This window comes from Lates calcarifer, linkage group LG18 (genome assembly GCF_001640805.2).
Source record: "Lates calcarifer isolate ASB-BC8 linkage group LG18, TLL_Latcal_v3, whole genome shotgun sequence".
Taxonomy (NCBI): Eukaryota; Metazoa; Chordata; class Actinopteri; family Centropomidae; genus Lates; species Lates calcarifer.
The window spans coordinates 16,319,314-16,342,269 of NC_066850.1; the positions used below are offsets into that span (position 1 = coordinate 16,319,314).

The following is a 22,956-nucleotide window of genomic DNA, read 5'->3' on the forward strand; positions in this document are numbered from 1 at the left end:
AGATAAAATTTCATGACTATTTCACAAACTCTTGTGAGTTGAAAATTCATTTAATTTTAAGTGTAAAATTAACACAATGAAGGGACTTCAGTGGACTTAATGAGTGCCACAGGTTTGTACAAAGCACTTTTTAGCTTTAAATAAAGAGTTAAAAATGATGTAGTGATGCTGAGCAAAAAGAAGACTTGACTGTGTTACGTGTATAACTAGACTTAATAAAAAATAGTTTTTTGTCTGCTTTAATTATTTTTAAGTGCACATCAAAAAGCATTGATGAGGTTATCACCTATCTATCTGCACACCTAGAAGTCCCACCCCCATTGCAAATGCAACTGCAAATGGTCTACTTAGCCATCAGACAGAAACCAACCAGCTTTATGTCTCTATCATGTTTACATATGTCAATTTGAATGCATCAGTTTCTTTATGATTACTACTTCCTTATCATAAACCATCAATCTGCTAATTATTCTCTTAATTAATTGATACATTGTTATTATTTGAAAATGTCAGAAAACAGTGAGAATGTCCACCATTCTATCTGTTGATTGGCTGATTGATTCACTGACCTTTTCAGTTTTACTTTCTGGAGATCTTGTATTTCACGTATTTCCTGGGGAAACTGAGATTTCTTTCCATAAATAAAATTGGATTTTAAATGCGTGTAGAAGTACTAAGCCAAAGGCAACTCAAAGTTATCAACTGAAGCCTTTTAGACTTAGACTTAGACTTGACTTTATTGATCCCTTTGGGATGACTCCCTCAGGGAAATTAAAATTACATTTTTGGATGAGAGACAAAACATCTTAAGTATTTAAAGCAGGTTCAGTTGCCTTCTGTGCCCTGGATGACTGAGAATCCAGCACATAGTTTTAAAAAGAGATAATATTCCTTCATAACTTAATACATACACATACAAATAAGAACTGCTTGTATGTTTTTGTTGTGGAAAACCACCATTACACCATACAGTAAAGTCTTATGGTGGTGCTATGGCATTAAAAATATGAGTGGGGCAATCAAAGTTTAGTTTTGATGACTCACTATTCAAAGCAAATGCATCTCTTTCTGCCCCTGAAAAAAAATTGGGCCTCAGTGTGTTACAGTTTAAACAGAATTAACTGAAAATAAAGCATTCACCTCTCTAAAATGTAATGAAATTCTTTAGTAGAGCAAAAGACACCGAGAAAAAAGAAAAACAATAAGAACTGGTATTATTAATGCCACTGAGTATCAGTGGATTACAAAAACAGCCAGTAAGTAATATTCATGTGTTAGGCCAATGCATTGTTTTATTCCATATGAACATTAAATGCTGTGATACTAGTCACAGAAGTGAGGGTCGCCCTCGCACTAACAGCCGTATGTGTATGTGCCTTGGTGATAAGTGCAACGGTGCACCATAGCGTAACATACCTGCTGAGGGGTGAGATGTCAGATATCTCTGTGATATATGCTTGTGTGTGTGTGTGTGTGTTAATGTCTGTATGTGTGTAATATGAATAGGACCATCTATCACTCCCAACGCCTGTTGACAGTTCCTCCTGGACTCTCACTCTGGCTCAAGATCATCCAATGACACGGATGGGTGTCTCTCTCATTTCACACCTCCTGTGTTCTTTCCTGTATTGTAGAATTACATAATTAATTGAATTCTTCATATATGCTACTGTAGTTGCACTCACAGATACAGATGTAGAGAGACTGATGGCTCACTAGGAGGCAAAACAGCTCCAAAATAGGCCTGAGATGTTATTGCCCTTATATTGTTATTAATCAGGTTCATCTTTAGTTAATGGACAAAGACACTCAGCACTGTGTAAATAAAAGCTAGTGCCATCTGCATCTATGATTACTTTCATCCGTCACCACTGATCTACAGTAAATGACTTTTCTCTTTAGTTGTTCAGTTGGTTTTCTAGTTGTTTCTCAGACTTGAAAAAGGAATATTTACTTAAATCTGTCAGGGTTTTACTTATAATCTAATGACTACATTTCAGATAAGTAGATCATCTTCATTTAGCTTTACCAAGATCATTATTAAATACAGGTGGCAAGACAGAAAAATATTTTCTCCAAAAACTTCTGTTTTTGTCTTGTAGCTTCTCTTTAGAATTTCTATATGAATTATTCAAAAATCAAATCTTTGTTGCTGTTGTTTTCTTTTCAGTAGGTGTTGCTTCTCAGGATTGCTGTATTTCTTGTAGAGAACTTGTCTCACTTTTTGGAACAGCACGAAGTGCAAAACAGCATCCCTGATCACGACTCACACACCTCAGACATAGCATCAGTGTCTCCATTGTTTCAGGCATCAAAAACAATAATTATACAATGTATCTTTCTCAATTACATGCCATTATTTGGCACAATACTCCTCAAACTGCACACTGTGTGGACCCACTGTTCAGTGGCTGTGCTCCCTCCCACTCATTTACCTCTCTGTTTCACCTCCTCCTGTCTGTGTTCATTTGAGATTTTGTTCATCCAATCTGACTCGTCATGGTCCTTTGAGTCATTCACCACAGCGTCTCTATCTGTGTCCCTTCCTATCCTCCCCCTTTACCTCCATCACAATCAGCACTGATTCCTTCTCTTCCTCTCTTCTTCTCTCTTCCTTCAGGTGTTGCAGCTTTGACCTTGATAGAAATCAGTATTCGTCACAGGCAAAGACCTATCAAAATGTAAATGATGACAGGTAGAGGCAGAGAAGTGAGAGTGGGTGCATTGTGCACCCAATGAGCCATGCCTCCAGGGGCCAACCAAATTGATCTGGTGAGAGGACTGCGGGAGCTTCCCAGAAGGCAAATGGTCAGCAGGTCTGATGATGTCACCACTATCTCCTCTCCTCTCCTCTCCTCTCCTCTCCTCTCCTCTCTCTCCTTTTTGTGTGAGGCTGTAACCATTGTGCCAGCTGTTACCAGCTCACACATTAGGTCACACTGGGAGGATTTAATGGAAATAATGACTGGTTTTGTAGCAGTGGTACTGTCATCAGTGCTGTTTCTTTCATTTCTCCCCTCTGTACCCAAATAGTCCTCTCTGTGTTACTCCAAATGCCTCAGTGACCTTTTCTCCTAGTATATTTCTGCCATCTGTCTTAGAGGTTCGATATTGCCAAAAGCCATTGTCCCCACACTGACTCGAGACAATCTGGATTCTGTCACAACCCCATCAAGGCACACCACAATACTGAATGAGCCTAAATCACAGGGTTGAATTTTCACTGTATTTCTAACTTTCTAAATAAATAACACAACTAAAGCAATAAATAAAAACTATTAAAAATAGTTTGGCCAACTGTAGGGGAAAAAAGTCTGAATGGATGGATGGGCCAACAATACATCAAACATGAACTGTTTCCTACTGATAGTATTGGTTTCTTTTAACCCTGACCATCATTGTTCCCTAACCATAGCCAGGTTTATAATTGTAATCATGATGACAAAGTAATTTTTATCCAAACCACAATATTTACTTAGCATTAACAAAATAGTTATTTTAACCCAAACCATGTTTTTTTTTCCCTTAACTGTTTCCTGATCTTAATTTAAGATGATGTCATCCTTTTGATTATTATTGATTATTTAATTGAGTCTTCATACAAAAATTTGGATTTTTGCAGCTTTAAAAAATGAAATATATTTGAGTTGAGTCTAACTTAGGAAAGTCCTATCCTGTTGGCTTTGGCCTGAGAAATTCCCTTTCCATGTCGGAATAAAACACCTGCCCTCGCCTGGACAACAAATACTGTCTCAGCATTAAAATTCAGATTCATGATAAATTTATTCATCAACCACCTTATCTGTTCGACCTCCGTTGACCTCTATCAATGGCCAGTGGAAACAGATAGAATCAGAGGGGTCACTCATGACTGAGTAGAATAGTAAAGCAATGATATATGAAAAATCTCCCAGTCACAGGAATGAAAGAAAGCTGACTGTCCTTTGCTTTCAAATGAAGCCATTTTCAGTTTTCTTGTGTTTGATATTCAATGTATAATGCCTCTCTATTGTCTTCTGTCCATATTTGTCACAAAAAACCCTTTCAACCAAGATTAAGATGACTGTTTCATTTGTAAAATTGCTCAAACTGAAAGTAAGTAAAGAGTAACTATAACCAGCCCAAATAATCTTGATCGCACTGCCAACTATAGTAGCAATACTAGTTTTTACTTTGCATCAATTTATCCTATTACAATAATTTGAAAGACACTAATTATATAAAAACATTGCACAGTGTCCCTCTGGATATTACCACCTAAGAGACAAAGAATCCAACTCCGTCAACTCACATTTTCTGGTCATGCAGTTGCTTGTTGACAGAGGCGGAAAATATGACACTGCACTTTATTTACAGGAGTATTTAGGCTGAGAGAGGTGGATAAATGGTGATCCAGCTCACAGTACTGATTGTGTGACAAAAAAAAGAATATTTGGTAATGTATGTAGCTTACAGGGAAAATCACACGAATGACTGACCTATAATCATTGATTAAAATCTTCACATTGCTACACTCCGATGAGGCACACAATCCAGTGACAGACAAGACACAGAAACAAAGAAAGTAGGTGACTTTTTGGCAACTACAAATGGTGGAACTTTGTTGGACAGCTGAGAAAAAGAAGGGCTGTTTGAAATGTCACTAAGAAGGACAAGGCCCATTATAATGTATCCTCTCCATAAGGACAAAAAGGTCAAAGACAACCATCTGTGTGTGTCAAGCTATAGGAGGTGTGTGGCTTCCTCTGGCAAAGTAATTGTGTTATTATCTAATCTTGTAGTGTGACTTTGTAATTAGAGAAAGGAATTTCTCATTGTGTGTTGTTGTGTGTACAACCTGATTACCATCCATCAGGGTCCACAGTGTCCTCTGATGCTTTTTCTGACAGTGACCAACAGCAGCCCTATTTATTTTGTTCTCTGTAGCTGTGGTACCCTGTAACTGACACTCCTGCCTGAAATCTCTGGGCCTGTATTTGTTGTCTACGTAGACTTGTTTTTTTAAAGATACATTTGTACTGTGCATAATCATAGATTTGTTTTGGTTTCCACATGAATAAAATATAATTGTTGCTTGTTGAGGTCAAACCAGTCACTCAGCAAAAGAAGAAAATATTCCTTTGCATTGTATTTATATACAGCTATATATAACTGTAGCTGGCTAGTTATGATATTGATAGATTACTTGATTTGGAGAAATATGTTATGGGAATTTCACATTATGATGGAAGAAAATGAAACTAAAGCAATTCATGTTGGATGATATTTGATATCAGACTGAGGACAACTGTTGACATCTCTGTACTGCTGCTAACGTTAAAGTTACCTTAACCTAAACTAACGTAGTGATCATCTAGAGTTTACAAGAAACACCATTCTTTTTGAGTTTTTGAACAACAAAAAGATACAGCCCACTGTCTATTTATCTATTTTCTATGAGCATGGTGTCTTCTTCTTCAAAGCTTGGACAAGTGTAAAAAATACAGACACCAGTCTGCAGAGTGCATATTAACCAGACAACAGCCAGAGTTCCTTTTCTGTTGTTTTGCCAACTCACAGTGTTGATGTTAATAAGCTACAGCTGAGCAAATTTGCCAGCAATAGTTGTAATTACAGCCAGTGAAATCAGTGATCACCGACTAAAACTTTAACCTCTTACAAATGAAGACACTGTTAATTATGTAAGTTATGATTAAAATTGCTACTCTTGTGATTTGAAAATTATACTCTTTCAAATTATGATTTAGATTTTAAACAATTAATCACTCTGCCCTAGCACATGCTGAAGTACTGCTTGAAATACTGTATTTATCATTATGTATTAATGCCTCTCACAGATATATTAGATTCATTTAGTGCTATGAGGCAAAGAAAATCCACCTGTATCTACAGTGTATCTAAACTCATTTACAAAGGTATTCAGACCCCTTTCAGACCCCTTTCAGACCTTTTCCATTTCAGCACTTTGTAGAAGCCCATTTGGCAGCAATTACAGATTCAAGTCTTCTTAGCTAAGTCTCTCTTTGCACACCTGGATTTGAACAGTTTATCCCATTATTCTTAGCACATCCTCTTAAGCTCTGTCAAATTGGATGGGAAGTGTCTGTGAACTGCCATTCTCCACAGATGTTCTTTGGGTTTTAATTTTGGGCTTTGGCTGGGCCACTCAAGGACAGTTGGAAACTTATCTCAAAGCCACTCCTTGGCTGTAAGCTTCAAGTTGTTGTCGTGCTGAAAGATGAAGCGTAGCCCCAGTCTCAGGTCGCGTGCACTCTGAGGCATGCTTTCTCCTCCTCTCTTATTTGGCTGTATTCATCTGTCCCTCAAATCTGACCCTGCTACCAAGAAGCACCCCCAAAGAATGATGCTGCAACCACCAATACCATCCCTACCACAGAAGGGATGGTATTGACCAGGTGAGCAGTGCCTGGTGTTCTCCAGACATATTTTTATAAAGCAGCTGTGACAAGGACAATGTAAAACATAGAACTAACAATAGTACATAACATACAGACGATTAAACCCCACAGAGGAAAATAAAATAAAATAGAATAAGTAAATAAGTTAAAAAAGGACCAGAGTTCAGGAGGTCAAAGAAACAGCATAATACATACAAAGTTAATACAATCTATAGCTCTACATTTTTTTCCCAGGCCAGATCGATAAGCCCCGACCTCATCCTGCAAGGTGCAGAGGCACCCAGGTAGTCAAGAAATGGATCCCAGGTCTGGTAAAATAAAAAGGGTTTTTCCTTCAATGCTGTAGAGAAAGCTTCAAATGGAATGATAGTAGTCACAGTTTGTTTCCACTGATTCAGAGTGGGAGCTTTATCAGTAATCCATAAGGCCAGGATACATTTCCGGGCACAGTGCAGTAGAATGTGCAAAAAGGTCCCTGTTGTGAAAATCTTTGAGTAGCTCATCATTTAGTCCCAACAGACAAGTCCTTGCGGTCAGATGTAGATGGCTTGAAAATTATATTAAACTGTTACAGCAATTATAATTATATAATTATAATCCAGAATTGCTGGACATAAGGGCAGCTCCACAAACAATGAATAAATGATCCGACAGCAGCCTGACATTTAGTACAAAGTTCTGACAGAGTTGGGTTTATTCTATGTCTGGCTTCAGGAGTGATATAGAGCCTATGCAGCATCTTGAATTGCCTCTCCCAGGCAGAGTTAGACACCAGAACCTTGGAGGGCTGGCTGCACAGGACATCGCAGTCCCCAGGCTCTATTGTACCCGCATCAGATTCCCATCTGCCTTTTACTTTACCAGAATTATCTACCTTGTATGAATTTAAAGAAATCCTTATTGGTGACCCAATAAGAGAGAGATGTATAATAAATTCTGCAAGAGTATCCTACCTAGAGAGGCTGATTCGCAACTGAGCCAGACTGAACCAGGGTCATCTACAAACCATTCCAAAAGAAACTTGAACTGTGCAGCCCACAAGTAAAAAGGAAACAAAGGTGCTTCTAAGCCACAGGTAGACAGAGAAAACTGTATCTTAACCTGAGTCTCTTCTTACGCTAAATAAATGATATAATAGCACTATTTAATTTTGCAAAAACTTTCCTTGACAACATGACTGGCAACTTCTGAAAGAAATACAGGAGGCCTGACCTGATGTTCTCAGTTTTTGTTTTATCAGACCAGACAATCATTTTCTCTTTCTCTCAATCTTTCTTCTGGGTTTTTGGTCACCTCGCTGACAAAGGCCCTTCTTGCCCAGTTACTCAGTTTGGACAGACAGGCAACTCTTAAGAGTAAGAGTCCTGATGGTTCCAACACTTCTTCCATTTCACAATTATTGAGGTCACTGTGCTCCTTTAGAAATTGTTTTATACCAGTGCCCTAATCTCTGCCTCTGCACAATTTTCCTGGGGAGATGTCCTGACATGAATTGTGTTATATACACAATTCACCATAGGTAGACTCCAATAAAGTTATAGACACATCTCAAGAAAAATTAAAGCAAATAAGATGCATTTGACTACAACCACCACAAATATACTTTCACTTTTTCATAATAGGTTATTGAGTGTAGATTAATTGGGAAAATGGCAATTGAATTAATTTTTCTGATGTATCTAAAGCCTGCCCTGATGTACTCACACATCCACTGGCCTGAACCCCTTGGCAATTTTGATATTGTACTGTATGTTGTATCTTCAAGTGTAGAAACTGCAATTACTCTGAAGAAGAGTCAGCGCACAGATGCATATATAAACATATACACACACACACACACACAGGCTGTAAATGGCTGTCCCTGCACAAGCTTTTGTTTTATTACTCAATTCAGCTCCATTACAGCATGTCTCCCGCTATGGAAGTCATCTGAAGGTCTTATTTAAATCTCTCTACTTCATTACCTGGAGCTTTCATGTGATAACCAAGTCCAATAGATCATTATTATCCTTAATAGTTTGCTGCACAACATTTAGCAGCCACTCTTTTCCAGTGGCTGCCTCTACTATCACTTTCACATTACAGCTGGAGCGTGTTGACGTAGGCCTAGGCCAGCCATTATGTTTAGGAGAGCAGCAGGAGATATACAGGGTGAATATCAAAATGCAGTGTGTGGTTACTCATCCCTTACACAGTGAATTTGCAGATCTGATATATTTCACTTTCCTTCACATATCCTGGTGACCTCTTCTGGCAGTGAGGCCTGCTGAAGACAACATTTGATTTTATAAAACAGGAGCACAGGAAACATCCTTAACCCAGATTCTATCTATGTAGATACACAGATTGTCACTTTTTAAGAAAAGTTTATTTTAAGTAAAACAAAGGACAGAATTGATAGTGAAAATAAGGAAAGCAGCCTCCTCACACCAACTAACAGTACAATGTGTTGAGATTCAAAAAGCATTTGATTGAGACAGACATAAATTGGTTGTGTGGTAGATGACAATTGGCAATTTCAATCATATATTAGGCAGGCAGGGAGAATGTTAAGGAAAACACTGTTGCAGGATCTAGTGTTTTTGGAATGTGATTTCATTTCTCCCCCTGCTGCTTAAATTTTGACATTTTCTTTAAAAAATGCAGAAGAAGTGCCTTTTGAATGGTCAAACAGCATTTGAAACCAGACATCTGAGACCTTTCAGTCACTGGAAATGTTCTTCCATCATTTTTTGCTTGTCCAGCCAAGTGCAGCACTGTGACTGCCTTCAAAGAGAGAATGTACCAAATGTGTGTGCTGTTATCCCCATTACAGCAATTATCATGTCTCAACCCCCATTTATGATGACAGGCTAGTGTGTTTCAAACATACCCTGGCCTTTATACTACCTACACCTGGTTGGTTGAATGAGCAGTCATTGGTTTATCTTTGAATGGTGGCTTCAGAAGAGTGGAAGTGAGTCCATCTTGTTTCTTTATTATTTCCCCATTGTTTATTGATCAGACCAACACTTCTGTTGGGACAGTTGATTTCCAGTGAATTCCAGAGCAGAATTAAACCTTTCAGAAAATATTGTGCTTGTGACTTGTAGTCTGGCTTGTAACGTTTTGCTTCATGTGGGGCTGTGTGGCTGCAGACCAGAGGGCCTGCACCCAACAGTAGGCATGTGAGCATCAGAACTGGAGCATGGAGCAATGGAAAAAGGTGGCCTAAACTGATGAACCACTTTTCTTATGTGGATGACTGGGTGTGTGTGTGTGTGTGTGTGCATTGTTTACCTGGGGAGGAGATGGCACTGGGATGCACCATAGGCAGTCACAAATATTCATCAGTAAATGTGCTCTAATGTGGCTTTGGCTCTCTGGACTGACTGTGTTCAGTGACTAAAGTACCCAGCAACCAATCACAGATCCCCATTGTTTGTTAAGGGGTCTCCTTCTCCTTTGTTTCCTCTGTACGTGGGCTGTGTATTTACAAGAATCGGATGATATGATACATATCAGGATACAGGTGTTCAATATATTGCAATATATTTAGATTTTTTAATCTAATTTTAGAAATGCTGTAATAGTAAAAACCCACACTATATGCATAGAAGGTCAAGTCATATCAGATTATTTACAAAAAAATTTTTTTTTTTTAGAAACAAATAAAGTGGTGGTAGTTTCCTGATCAAACTACCAATCAAGGGCCAAATTCAAGTAGCAAAAAGTTTATTATTCACTCTAGGATTTTTCATTTTTGCATTTGACCTTAGATATGTGGTAACCTGGGGAACTACGTAGTTGAAGTGGATGAGAAATGGAGGGAGGAGGTGGAAAAAGTGAGAGTAGAAAAAAATCTTGGTTATTTATTTTGTCTTTAGAGAACCACCTTTGGGTTTGGGATCACACATGCCTCATTTATGTTGTATGTTGAGATAAAAACGACCATTTGTCCAATTTACTATACATTTTTGATTATTTAAATTTCGATTAGGAATAGAAATTTAGACATGGATTTTAGATATTCATATAAAATTTATCTTCTGCTCCTTTGAACCCTGATACAGAGTGGTAATAGTTTCAGTAGTGGATTCATCAGTGAGAGCACTAAAAGGGCCTGTAGTGCGCTGGGTGAAGCTCCAAAATGCTATGAGGTAAAGATATTAAGACATCACAATTCCATCATGTATCTTTACTGCATTGCTCCAAGTTTGTGTTCATGATCAGTCATGCAACAACAGCCTTCAAGCAAAATAGGAAATGAAAAACAAAAACAAACAAAAAAATGAGATTACAACTGAGTTTTGCAAGGCGCTGATAGGAGGTAAACAATCTGGAAAGGAGAGAGGAGAGGACTGAGGAGGAGGGAAGGGGAAGCAAGGTCACCATCCTAACGTGTGTGGATGTTTGTAGGTGGAAGTGATGGTTTATTGTTGCTGTGGTGGATTTTTGTAAAGATATACAGGAAATAAGACATCAGTTAAATTAGTTATTTTCTTCTGTACAGTGACAATATTTGCATGTTTTATTCTGGGTAGACAGAAAAAACATTCATGATTATATATATATATATACACAGAGACTAAAATATTCATATAGTAGTCCCTTCTCTTTTTATATGTTAAATGTAGAGCATATGTGTTGTCAAAAACCTGTAGCACTGTTACCTGCAGGAATTGCTCATAAGCTAAATGAACTTTTGTTCAGAATGTTATCTGATCACTAAACAGCAAATAAAAAGAAAACTCTCCTTAAGATCTCAGTAGATAGTAATGGGAGTGAAAATACTTGTACCAGGAATGAAAATTCTCCAGGTTATCAGTTCAGTCTCCAGATTATAAGTGGTGCAAAAAGAAATCACTCACTCTTCTCCAAATCAGCAGAGTCTGAAAGAGAGCGAACAGCTTGACAACACAGTTCATTTCTGCCTTTGATGTATCCCAGATGATCTGCCTTGAGCTCGTCGACTGTGACGCCCCGTCTTAGCTAACCTCCAAATGACTCCGTCTATCACACAGCTTTATTCAACAAGCATCAGCTGCTGCAGTATGCCATCAGTTCCCCATTTAAACTGAGAATGTCAAGTCAATTCAGTTTTATTTATATATTGCCAAATCACAACAGAGGTTATCTCAGGGCACTTTTCATATAGAGCAGGTCTAGACCGTACTCTTTACAATATTTTATGTCTGAAAAGGTAAGGGTTAGGGTTAGGGTTAGTAAGTGTGAGAAAGCAACAAAAACTTATCACTAAAAAGAGATGTTCATTTTTTGACACCTTGAAGGAAGTGGCATTTACTACAGCAAAACAACTGATGCACAAAAACAAAACAAACTATGTGAATAGGAATCTAATCAAACTTGCTCTGCTCTTTCACATGATGAACTTTGCTTTTACAAGGGAACATCATGTGGATGTACTATAAGGTAAATCAGTGTATGACAAATAACACTCATGCTCTTTCTATTTTCCCTGGATAAAATGATGTGTAAACAGGCGTTACAGCATAGCAGATATTGGGGCATTCACAGTATTATATGTGTAAATATGTTTTTTAAGTAAATGTTCCTTAACATTCCTCAAATTCACCCTTGAGAGGCAGCTCTAAAAAGTTTCCAGCTTCCAATGTGAGCAAGGATTCAAAGATTTATTTCTCACAAAATGCCAGAAGTAATAAAATGCATAGTAACCATTGCAATTTCTAAACTGGTTTAAATATATTAAAACAGAGGGACAAAAATAAATAAAAACAGTTGCATTTATATAATTGACCTAAGATAAAGTGCATACCACATAACCACAACATCCACAGTTTAATTCCTGAAACCTTGTTGCATATCACACTCCTCTCTCTCTGGCCTTGCTCCTGTCTGTCTCTAGACTGTTAACTGTGGAATAAAGGCAACCCCCCCCCCCAAAAAAACATCTTTTTTTAAAGGTATGATGTCTAACTTTTCCAGATTAAAATGTCTAGAAATGTATTACACCAGACCAGGATCTTTCACTAACCTTAACCAGGTGCTGTGTGTGCATAAACATAACCATAAATAAGTATATATTAATATTGCTGTGGTTGATATTGCTGTCCTGTCCACGTAGACTAAATGAATCAGTACATTAAATGTCTGGACTGTTCTTCTGCTGTGTCTTGACACTCAGGGTTTAGACATAGTGATACACAGACCCCAGACCTGTGACATTAGAACAACCCTACCCACATGGATTATATAGAATTTGGACGTGATCTTGGCTCTTCAGAACCAAATGGACCTCTACAACACAATAGAAAGAAAAAAGTGCTTTTTTCTAAACATTCCTTAATAACATGCTGTGTATTTGATAGATGTGAAAATTGCCATGCCCACACCTGTCAGTGATGGTGCACTGCAAGCAAATACTGTATTTTCTTTCTCCCATAACATTAAAACAGTTAATGAAGTATATCTTATGTGTTGATGAGGTATTTTACAAACAAAGGTTTCCCTATTGTTTTTTTAAATCTTAAATGATACTGGAAGGCTTCACAGGCTTGCATATTATCCTGTCAGAGCAAATAAATAGACTGTGTGGTGTACTAGTGTTAAGTTATCAAGTGCTCTGTGCAGCGGTAATGAATGTGTGCAGAGCTGCAGGCAGATGGGATTAAAGAGACAGTGAGGGTTTTGATGACATCATTTGTGTGAGACTCTCAGCTGCCTGATGTACAAATGGCAAGAATCTTGCCACCTGTGTGTGTGTGTGTGTGTGTGTCTGTGTGTAAGACGGTTTTCATCCCCTTTGTGTAAACCAAGGTTAGACACAGACATATGTAATGGAAAGGAGAATAAGCTGTGTGTATACCTGACTCCTAACTCTTCCTTCTTGTAACCTGTATCTTGTAACAATAGGACCTGACAACAGTGCTCTAAAGGCAAGTGAAGGTAACAGAGGATGTCACATCTGTTTCTGTAGCTCAGACTCTCCTTCATGTCTCCATCAAATTCCAGTTTGTGTTTAACTGAGCTGATGAGTCTCCCCAAATACCAGTATAGTCACTGTTTATCTTTCTTCTCCTTGTTGTTTCTCATCATCCTCCATGGAGCTAAATTATGACAGCTGTCTCAGGTGAACAAAGATTTATTTATTGTCATGGCAACACCGATGCAGTCTATTAAATATATAAGTTGCATGTAGGTCACATGCTTCGACATGAGAATTTCTATGTCCCAGATCAACACACAAAAAAAAATGGCTCTGCTGTCTTCTGACGTTCATGCTGGTTTAAAAAAAAATATCAGATCTGTGTCACATATGAGGGATAAAAATTAGATCAGGGCCACTTGTGTGGAGTTTTGAGGAAGATATAAAAACATATCACAGATTGATAAGAAAGCGACTGTCCATGCAGTCTACAGCTGATTCCATCAGACAAGCAGGCCAAATGCTAAAGCTGCATGAAAACAGCCAGTCAGAGCTGCTGATAAAGAGGATAAGTGAGAGGCTGCTATTATCAATGAGTAGGTGAAAGTAAGATGTGTACGCGTTGATTAGCCTGTCGTATAGTCAAAGTGAAATTTGTTCACCTCTCTGTCACCACCTCGATTATACCGAACTGCACACGCAGGACCGAATGCCTCGAATCACACCAGAAGAACTGGGGGGCCAATTATGGCAGCCGGTTACCATGCCGACAGGAGGCGGTCCCTTTCTATAAAAAGCCAGTAGTGTGTTACTTTACATAATTCCAGTCACTTTGGATTTTCCACTCTGCTCCTCGAGACTAAGGGGGCTACATTACTGAAGCCGGTTTAAGGAGGCACGTCCAATCGTAGTGCGGCAGTGCCAGCGGCTCCACGCCGTCAGTTTAGACCTGCAGTTTGACACGACACAAACATGTTATCTCCAAATGGGTCTTTTTACCTTAATGGTAATGGTTGACGATGACTGTAGACACGCTGTCTTTAACCACAACCACAACCATAACATGTCTTAAGTTTAATGTATGTGGTAGTGTTTTGAGGTGTGACCTTGACCTTCATCTCTTTGCCTCTGAAAAACATACCTACAGCAAGCTATAACTATGTAAGACAGCTTAAAAGCTTATGTTTTACTAACTCACAAATTTTTCCTCTCCACTATTATTATTAAGTGTTCTCAAGTGCCTACTCAGGGTGGGAACTGTGGGATCTCTCTATAATATTGTGAGGTGTTGACCTTACTCTGTAAAGTGCCATGAGATAATGTATATTATGATTTTGGACTATGTGAATTGAATTGAATTAAAGTGAATTGAATTGAGTTGATGGTGTTACCATTTCACCTCTTTAGAGAATGTGGAAATGGAGTTATCACAAGTTTAATGCTTGGCTGAGTTTTCTGGAGCTTCAGTTAAAATTTGCTCTGCATTTGAGTGGAGACCTGGCTATTGTCAGATGAGCTTAATGCTGAAGGTTTAATTTCCCAACAGCAGGTTATAACTAAAAACACCATGAAGAAAAATGTATCTTAGATGACAAATGGAATAAAGAATCTGCATCCATGCTACACTGGCATCTCTGTGAGGCTGTGATGTGCACTGTGACAAAAGCCAAATTGTAAGACAGCAAAAAGTTGAGGTCCAAAGTTTGTTTTTGTTTCCACTGTGTCACAAAATGGTGGAAATTGGTATGTGTGGTAGTCGTTGTGATGCTAACATGATGATGTTTAGCTGGTATAATGTTCAACATGTTCACTCTTAGTTTAGTTTGTTAGCATCTTAACATTTGCTAATTATTTTGTCATGATTTGTAAGGTAATCATGATTTGTCATGATTTAGTTTTAAAGCTCAGCAGTTATTATGAATGGTAATGGTAAATATTACACTTATTTGATGTACAAAACTTTCCCTGCTTACCTCAGGATTTGTGTTTTGATGGTTATGCATGCATTATGAATATACAGAGTTTAAACCTGCTGAGAATATGAGGAGCGTGGCATACAAACGTGCTACAAGGATTTCAAAAGCATCAAGTGGGACTAAAGAGGGACATTTGCTGATTTTGGTTTGAGATTATTTTAGCCTCAAAAACATGATTCTTCTTCATGCTAAACTAGAAATGCAGATGGATTTCATTCAGCATTATTCTTGCATGAGTTATCATTATGGTTTGCAGTGCACTGGAAGGTGAATGGTCTTGTTGTAACGCAGCCTCCATTATGGAAATATGCAAATGTAATCACAGTAAACAGACTGGTTATGAGCACAACAGTAATTATGTGATGGTTGTACCAGCATGATTCCACTCAGACTGCACAGTAACATTTATTGTCTGTCCAAACATAATACATTCTCGTTTGGCCGCTGATAATCAAGCTGGGTTGGCTGTCAGGTTACCATTGTTCATTTCTGATGAACAAAAGCAGCTACTAATGTGTTATTGAATTGTTGTTTGTAGCCTTAGAGGGGGACTGCCCAGAAGTTTCTAATACAGTTTACTGGGAACATAATACAGTTTATATACTAATCATAAAGAATACATTCAGCCTGTGAAAATAGTTGTATAGTGTCATCTGTTGCTCTGGCAGAGCTCTGTTAAGTCTAAGAAAACAAAATCTTAATGATGACATCAGGGGTTCTCTTAAATTGGCCTTTTTTTATAGGAATACCTTCATTATAATGTAGGAACATGAAGATTAGCAGGCATTGACGATCTAATAAAATATGCTGTTAGCAGTACTGTTGGAAATGTAGGACCCAATATTTTGGAGCTTGACCTATAGGAACTTAAAACCAGAATATTTCATCCCCCGGCTTTATGTAAATCCAACGCTAAATCACTGGCATCCCCTAAAATGTGTGAAAAGGTGTTGCATTATCTTAGCTGGAGACCACACTTCTGTGAGGCAAAGCCTATGTTATTAACTGGGGGGATGAAATTTAAAAGACGTTGGTGTGTATCAGAGAGGGAGGTTCAGTTCATGCGAGAGTGACGGTTTAACAAAGACAGTGAAACATTATTCTGTCTCAACCTCTTGCTTGTGTTGTGCTGCCCTGTAAAATAATACAGTGGTCCTACACACTGTTATGGGCTTTTAGTAATTTTCAGGGGGAGGAAACAAAAGCAATCAGTGGTACTTGTGTGACTGTAGTAGAGACCCAGTGATTAATATAGTACTTAATCTGGCTTCCTTGCAGACTGATGTGCTCGCTCCACTAGCTATTTTTAGCACAGACCAGTGATTCATTTGAGGAAAAGAACAATGTTTCCCTGACCTCACACTTTCAGTGCTTCTACCTCACATTCATTTTCAGATGAGTGTTCTTAAAAGTTTGTTTAATTTAAAGGCGTTCCCCCCTGAATTCCTCATCCAGCTTACAACCCTCAGTGACAGCCACAGTGCAGCTCCACTGAAGCTGTGAAAATTTGTCCACATCACAGAGATGGAGCTTATTAATCTCACACTGGTGTCAGCCTGCTGGCAGCAATTTAATGAGCCAATTAATGTTAAACAGAGGAGTTGCTCAGATTAGGAGCAATTCATATGAAAAATTATTCCTTAATCATGTGTAACATGTAGACACCACAGTTTTAGCGCACAGGCTTACCGGGACTCAAGTCCTGGGGCTCAACAACATAAAGGGTGTACGAGGCTTGGGAGAAAGAGATAAAACAAAATTCAGAGGGTGAAATAAAAATCATGCTTGACTTGGTGTGGTACGTGCTCCTAAAAAATAAGCTGCTGTGATTGGCAGGCTAAATATCACTGAATGTTAATCACAGATATGATTTGTCTGTCTTTATTGTCCAATGAATGAGTTGCTGTTTATCAGTTCCTGGCTTGAGTTCAAATCAGCTGCAGGTTGCAAAAATATCCGGAAAGAAATATGAAAGTGAAGCTAAAACTACAAAAATCAAAGGGAGAAAGTGCAGTGGCAGTCACAGCTATTAAGAAAAATCCCCAAACTGACAGGATATTTCAAAGCTTGCAAGCCTCAAGGTCAAGATGACTGAAAACCCTTCAGCTGCAGTAACAGCTGGGCCAGTTTTCACAGAGATGCAGACACCCCTTGGGTCACTACCCTGCTGCAGCTGGAGGGCAGCAAGTGAAACGGCGACATCGATGAGGACACCTGCTTGGTGGGCTAGGGGTAGGTAGTTAGCTAACCAGCTCAACAACATTAGCAAATTTATCAAACAAATAATGACAGTCCAAACAGACAGTATCATGCACAATTCCAGATAGTTTTGAATAGTATTTTTGGCATATTTATAACATAGTGGGTGGAACATGATGCACTAAAGCCAAAATCATCCAGCAGGTACCAATTTACAAATTAGAGTATGTGTGAGTGTGTGTCTGTGCGCGCACATGCCTGCATTATGTGAGAGAGATAGCTATTGGCCTACAGCGAGCTGGCCTGTACCTTTGGTGATGCAATTTCTATATTGTGTAGATAGATCAGCCACAACATTAAAGCCAGTTACTGGGTTTGATCAGTGTATATATGCTTCACTATGGCCTAATAATGATTATATGACTTCTGTTTGGTTCCACAGCAGTAATAAAATTAAACTGCAGTCATGAGTGATGAGTGATTGTTGATGCACATTAAGTGTGAATGTTGTGTGCAGGTTGGACGGGGCCATGGGGTCCGTGGTGCTTTAATGCAGCCTTACGTGTAGATGCACTGTACAGTCTCAGGTCACATAAGCCGTACCTCTGTGCTGATGAAAAAACAAGCTTGAATCTTATTTTTTGCTTCAAGTCCAGTGACTTGGATTCTAGTTCCGCATACAGCCACAGTGATTATGTACTGGGCTCTGAACACTGTGAAAACATGCGTGACTTTCATGCAATACTGTGGCCGAACACATCCATTTCTAGGCACAGAAGGAGCACTGAAGCTGCTGCTTCAGCTTCACTAATGTGCTGCTCACATTATCCCACAGTGTAAGATTTTGTTGAAAAAGCTAGTAAGTGGACAACTGATTTTGTCAGGCAGTAATTCTCCTGATGGAGATGTTATATATCACCTTTTCAAACCTTGAAAGTCTATAATGACTTGACCAATGAAATAGAAAACCAAAGTAAAATGCTGTGGGTTCATGGGTTCATTCTACTTCAGACCCAGAACCATGGTTTTAGGTGGCTTTACAATACAGTCAAAGTGAAGAAGGTCAGTCCAATGCCTTTCCGATGCCTTCTAGTTCATTGTCATTGAATCATGACACACGCTCAAGGCTGTACACTCATTAGTGTAATGGAATCTACATGTTCGATGTGAAACAGAGTCAAAATGGTTGTGTCTTTGATGACCCTCAGTGTCCTAGCAAACTACTGAACAGTCATAGCCTTCGGACATGTTGGACAAGGTTTCCCTTCCTTTATCTTTCTCCTCTCAGTCTTTGTTCTCTAAATCTACATCTAAAGAGAATCGGGACACAGCACAATTCTCTGCCTGATGCTTGAAATTTAATGAGAGGATACTTTTATTTGACATTCACACTTAGTGATTAAACTTATGGAGGAAAATGTTAGACACAGTGGTGCCCTTTGATGTAACTCCTTCCTTTTAGTGGTTGTTACGTAATTAGTGTTACTGTACAAAGTAACTTCAGGTATGACAAACATCATGACACCTGTGAAGATAAACTTCAACCAACAGGACGTCGCAAAGGAGCAGCAACAAAAAAAGTTCCTCAGGCACTCAGAAGGCAGAGCAAGGAGTGAAAGGGTATTAAAAGTCTTTATTTAGTAGAGCAGATTAGTTAAAACACCAATCAGTTTTGACCTTGCTGCATTTGTTGTCATGACATTGTGTTCACGTTGGTCATTTTCTGTTCAAAGGGGAGGTTTGTTCTGTTTTGTCCTCAATGTTAGTAGTGAGTGACTTATCCATCCCCCAACCTCACTTTCTGTTGACATGGAAGTTGCTGTAGCGGTTGTTAAGACAGAACTTTGTCATGTCTGCAGAAGAAATATGCCAGTTAAAGAGTTATTTGTGATTTCTGTAAGTTGATTTACAACAGGGAGTTTGCATGTTCTTAATGTTCCTGTGTGGGTTCTCTCTGGGTACTCCGGCTTCCTCCCACAGTTTAAAGACATGCAGGTTAATTGGTGACTCTAAATTACCTGTAGGTGTGAATATGAGTGTGAATGGTTGTTGTGATAGACTAGTGATCTGTCCAGAGTGCGTCCTGCCTCTCACCCAATGTCAGCTGGGATAGGCTCCAGCTGCCCTGCGACCCTTAGGAATGAGTGGTATAGATAATGGATGGATTTACAACGGCTTATACTGTGTGGGTTGTTGACCCATGCCACCATTTTGTGACCATTTCTGTTGGCATTCTTCTGGCTCTGGCTCTAGAAAATAACACCTCCAATCCTGCAAAGCTCTGATTAGAAAAGTTGTTTTTCTTACTGAGGAGACAGCTGTCAGTGAGCACAAAACCAGAACTTCTGTATTTGAATCACTGAAAAACAATTAGATTTGGGCAGCAATTCAGATTTCTACAGTCAGGCTAAGCTACAGACCACATAGGGATAAAATGAATATCACTCTTCTCGCTGGCTGTGTGTTTAATAGCAAGCTGTATTTCCTGTATTTCCCTATGTTGGACTGATATTGAAAAGTCAAAGGCAATCCCAACTAAATCCATTGTTTTATAGGTCACAGTCAACTCCTAGACATATTGGAAACCAAGAACTTTTCTTATTCATGCCATCTCACAGCATGCATAACTAGCGACCTATATTCTCACTGATGTGGGAGACAAATGTGTGTGCTGTGCCCAGAACAGGGCCCTGATGGGATCAAAGCAATCCTAGTGGTCTGTGAGTGTGGCCGATTACACATTGGTCGACCTAATAGAAGCCCATTATCAGAGGGCCAGAGAGGAATGACAGAGGTGGCAAAGTCACTTGGCAGATTAATGACATCGCCATCCAGTTTGAGGACACTGGCACTTTGCACAGGCCAAAACATTTAGCAGAGAACAACCTGTAAAGAGAGATGTCCGCAGACTGTCGAGGGGACCCTCAGAGAAATATGCTGGCAGTATTTCAGGAAATTCACTTAAGAACATCTGAATATTGTAAAAATGTGATGACGCTTTAAAAAAAGAAAAGCAGCTGTGGTAATACAGATACAAAGATAAACTGGTTTGAAAAGTACTCCAGGTTTGAGTGTCCTCATGCAAAAAAAAAACTCCGGTATCAGAAATTTCAATGAGAAATTATTTTAAGAAGCACAGGAACCAACTACTCCAAATGAGGTATATTGAGAAATGTGGAAAAATACAACTGTTGAATAAACTGTCAGCTTTTAGTCCTGTCTGCATAAAGCCAGTTAGTTTGCTAGCTGCATTTGCTTGGCAACTAGATGAACTGGTCACTTGCAGCTAGAGGTCTTCAAGGGTCCCCCTGAGCCCCAGGACCCGAAACCCAACAGATTCAGATCCTGTTTCCAACGGTCAAATGTGTCTGCTGGGTAAAGTCCCATTCTCTATTTAACATTGTGTAACACCCAAATGGATCCGAGAGGCACCCGGTCAGGAGGTGACACCAAATGAGCTGAGTGTGGCCCTGAGCGAGTCCCCTGCTCAGGAGGTGAAGGGTCAGAGAGCAGAGGTCAGACTCACCTTGGAGAGCACACAATGATAGCAAATTAGCAATACTAACATCAGTAGCCATGGCAACCCTATGATGGCAACGAATAATTACTGAAGTTCAAAAGAGCAAACAGTCTTATCTTAGTTATCAGATATCTTTAACTATGCTAGATGCAACAAAGTTGATTCTATTTATCATCTGTCACTGTGACAGGAGGTGGACTTGAAATGGTTTTTCTGTTTATACTTTTTTTAATGTTATTTACCCAAGAAGGCTGTGGCTCTTTGGCTTTTCCTACAGAGCTTTACCTCGAGCACGGGAATCATTTCTGCCTTAGAGAAATATTTGTATCAATCTCTCTTTGGACTTTTCTGCCATGCGACTCCCTCGGGCCTATGTCGTTCATAGAGAAAAAAAGTGATGGAGTCTGTATTGGCGTGCTCATCCATCATTGATTTATATAGGCACACTATTTGTATGTAAATGATCCCTCATTCAGCTCTGAACTGGGCAGTTAATGGTGTTCTCAGAGCAATCTGTCATTTTATGTACTTGACAAGGCTTTCTCATTCAATGATATGTCCTGCACTGTCGCATCCACGTGCCTCTTTCACAGAGAAGTGCTCGTATGTGTGTTGCAGTTCCGATCACGGTGAGAGGTGTTTAGGTAACTGTGAGAAGCTCAATTACACATTCATACCCATTCACACACACTCTCCACCGACTCTACACAGATATTACAAGAGCGCAGAAAAAAGCAAACTACACGATTCAACAGAATGGCTGATGTGCAGCAGGTGTGACTGGACATGGATGATTTTAACATGCAAACTTGAAACTCTTGCTTATCCACGTACATCATGACATTCATCAGCTGCCAGTCAAGGGGGCTCGTATTTAACCCTCCAGTCTTTAAAGTTCCCCCTACTTCCCTCCCCCCAAAAAGAAAAGTCAGCTGATATTTCACAGTCTGGGTTATGGAAATGATTTGAAGCCTCTCTAGTTCCTTGGACAAGGTGTCAGTTGTATTACTCCTTGCTAAAGCTATAGAGATTTCCAGAGCATCCACAGGGATCTGAAGTTTATGGGGAGGCACCACCTTTATATTAACAACTTTTTTGGTGTCTGAAAAGTAGAAGTTTTCTGGAAAATTTCATAGCATTAATTACTTCCTATTGCAGTCCTACATTATATGTATGTAGGCTTATAGTGTCCAAATTGGTGTGGAGCAGAGCTGGAATTGGAAGCATTTTCTGGGAGTCAAATAAAATCTTTATAGATAAGTTTGAAATCGATCATCTGATAAATAAAAAGTTGGGATTAAAGGGACACATTTCCCCAAAGTCTTCTCTAATTAATTATATCCTGCCAGTTCTTTAAGTCAACATTTCAGCCATGATCGTTCCCCTTTCCTTATACATTTAGGTACAAATAGATACAAGCATTTGTCTTCCTTACAACTTAACAGATGTATTTAATTAATTTAAAGAACTGAAGATGAATGATAGAAAACAAAAGTAATTCATGGAATAAAGGATAACTTTTGAGTGTTTCATCAACATCAGCTCAGATCAGTGGGTAAATCAAGTGGACTCTTCCTGTGAACAAGATGAACAGAACCCCACTTGAGGGGACCTTAGGCAACGCTGAACCTATAAGGGAGACAAATAAAATTAAGCCACTGAGCAACAACTGAACTGATGATCCATCAAGCTTTTCTTGAAATGCAAATCTAGTGTTACATCAAAGAGACATCCGAACTTCTAGACTATTTAGTAGTTAATCATAGTCATAGCTGAAAGGCATAGCTCCTCACCCCCTCCATAGACTTCTGAGCAGAGGGAGCCGAATCCACACCTAGCTGTTGGGCAGACTGACAGTGTCAGTGGCATCTATGTTTTGCCTGTCTAACTGTCAGAGATGCTGAATTCAAACAGCTGCCAGCCTGCTGAGGAGGCAGCCAAAGTAAGAGCCAAACC

General features: G+C 39.1%; 1 long non-coding RNA gene across 4 annotated transcripts in view; it reads left to right on the forward strand.

The window, feature by feature from the left end:
• Nucleotides 1-22,956, forward strand: part of LOC108897524 (uncharacterized) — a 257,630-nt gene that overhangs the window by 231,367 nt on the left and 3,307 nt on the right. The window lies entirely within an intron of this gene.